The sequence below is a fragment of the Mobula hypostoma genome, chromosome 1 (assembly GCF_963921235.1).
Source record: "Mobula hypostoma chromosome 1, sMobHyp1.1, whole genome shotgun sequence".
Lineage (NCBI taxonomy): Eukaryota > Metazoa > Chordata > Chondrichthyes > Myliobatiformes > Myliobatidae > Mobula > Mobula hypostoma.
Genome location: NC_086097.1, coordinates 52979094 through 52981971, shown reverse-complemented (window position 1 = coordinate 52981971; position 2878 = coordinate 52979094).

The following is a 2878-nucleotide window of genomic DNA, read 5'->3' as shown; positions in this document are numbered from 1 at the left end:
TGCTTTAGATCTGTGTGTGACAGGCTCTGAAATTGAAAGTGTAAGGCTAGGATTGCTATGGGATATAATTAATTTATTTTCACTTTCCACAGATGAAGTTGCAATGTGGAGAGTTTATAATTAAAAAAAAATTGAAATCCCATTACAAACTCCAAACTATTACATTGCTCAGTGAAATTTTTCAAAGGGTCAACAACTTGTTTGTTGAGTTTCCAACCGTGTATGTGAGATGCCCTAATCTCTTTAACACTTTACATCGTATCCCTGTCTCAGCTCAGCTATGACTGAATCTCAGTTGTGCCTGAGGGTCCATAGAGACACTATTCCAAAACCCTCTTGGCCAGCCTCCAAGAAAGAGTCATTACAGAAAATCCCATTTATTCATTATCCTGATGATCACAGCTCTCTATTAGACCTTGGTCAGAGTAACCATTAGATTTATTTTAAATTCTTTTCATTGTTTCTAAATCCCACATGGCCGCCTTCATCTCCGTCTCTGCAAATTCGGCATGACTTTGGAGATCTTTGTAATTCTTGAAATCTGGGCCTTTGCAAATCCTTAATTTTCATTGTGATTTTGGCTGTTTAGGCTTGACAGCTTCCCCTGTAAGACTTCTTCTCATTATATCACTCTTTTCCTATACGTCTTGTCTCTTTTCTCTCCTAATATCTCTGCATGTCAGAAGCAAAGGTTTCGTTGGTAATTTTCCTCTGGAGTACCTTTGGATGTTTACTACATACTATAAAGTCAAGCTGTTAAAGATGTTATATACAGCGGCATACAAAAGTTTGGGCACCCCTGGTCAAAATTTCTGTTACTGTGAATAGCTAAGTGAGTAAAAGATGAACTGATTTCCAAAAGGCATAAAGTTAAAGATGACACATTTCTTTAATATTTTGAGCAACATTACTTTTTTAATTTTCATCCTTTACAGTTTCAAAATAACAAAAAAGGAAAAGGGCCCGAAGCAAAAGTTTGGGCATCCTGCATGGTAGTACTTAGTAACACCCCGCTTGGGAAGTATCACAGCTTGTAAATGCTTTTTGTAGCCAGCTAAGAGTCTTTTAATTCTTGTTCGGGGGATTTTTGCCTATTCTTCCTTGCAAAAGGTTTCTAGTTCTGTGAGATTTTTCAGCCATCTTGCATGCACTGCTCTTTTGAGGTCTATCCACAGATTCTTGATGATATTTAGGTCAGGGGACTGTGAGGGCCATGGCAAAACCTTCAGCTTGCACCCTTGAGGTAGTCCATTGTGGATTTTGAAGTTCTATTCAAAGGTTCAAAGGAACATCTAAACAAGCCTGAAACAAGTCCTGTAGACTGATGAAGTTAAAATAGAACTTCTTGGCTACAATGAGCAAAGGTATATTTGGATAAAAAAGGGTGCAGAATTTCATGAAAAGAACCCCTCTCGAACTGTTAAGCACAGGAGTGGATCGATCATGCTTTGGGCTTGTGTTGTAGCCAGTGACACAGGGAATATTTACTGGTAGAGGGAAGAATGAATTCAATTAAATACCAGGAATTGAAAGACTCTTAGCTGGCTACAAAAAGCATTTACAAGCTGTGATACTTCCCAAAGGGGGTGTTACTAAATACTGCCATGCAGGGTGCCCAAACTTTTGCTTCAGGCCCTTTTCTTTTTTTTGTTATTTTGAAACTGTAAAAGACGGAAATAAAAAAGTAATGTTGCTTAAAATATTAAAGAAATGTGTCATTTTTAACTTTATGCCTTTTGGAAATCAGTTCATCTTTTACTCGCTTAGCTATTCACAGCAACAGAAATTTTGACCGGGGTGCCCAAACTTTTGCATGCCATTGTAAGTGTGCAAACCAGTGTTCTTATCACCCTGACAAGATGCATCAACATCAAACTTATATAAGTTCTTTCTACTGCACCAAATAAGCATTCCCATAAACATTCTGATATCCCTTCCATGCAAGATTGATGAATTTTATGGGATAAACCAATTTAAGCCACAAGCTACTGTGTCAGGAGACGGAGAGGAGGCTTGACCCAAAAGCAGAACAGCAGAGGAGATTCAGCCATGAATGATAACTTTAATAATAGACCACAAAATACCAAGGCAGAAGAGGCCACAAGAGAGAACAGAAACTAAATACAACAGGCAACAAAGTAAACTTTAGTCAGGGAGAGTGTAAGATAGGAGTGTCTGATTGAGGCTTGCTGTTTCAATGCCTGAACAAGGACTGTGGGTGAAAATGGGGGTTAAATAGGCTGCAGCCATTGAGCCTGGATGGATGGACGGCAGGTGAACGGTACAGGTTGGGTGGGGACTGGGAGGTGTTGGCAGCAGCAGCCCTGACATACTGCCATTCTATTTTCACCAACTAAGTTTGATCCCTGTGCAAAATGACAGTGCAGTCAAACACTTTCACCCCCATAGAATATTTTGAAAAACAGCAGCAATAGTTAAATGATATTAAATCTATATTTATATTTATAAAATTTAATTTATATTAAATTTATATCATAGATGTACGATATTGTTTTAACGATTAACTCTAGTAAGCTAGCATACTGGGAATCAGCCTCGTCTGAGTAAAGAGCTAAAACGAATATATTTCAATCTATCTCTCTGGTAGTAGGGTTAGGGTAACAGGCTAGGTCGCAGGTATGTCAACACATTGTCACAGCCGATATTTATGTACCAAGGAAACCGTGAAATAACACTTCATTTAGATTTGTGTCCAAGTTTTACCGCATAACACACCAGACTGAATACTGTACATGTAAACCAAATATTTAAAAACTTATTTCGTCACTTCGAGTGCAATTCCCGAAACCGGAGATCGGCACGCACGTAATACACGTCCTCAAAATGTTTAAAGGAAGTTCCCTTTCTTTATCTCCCG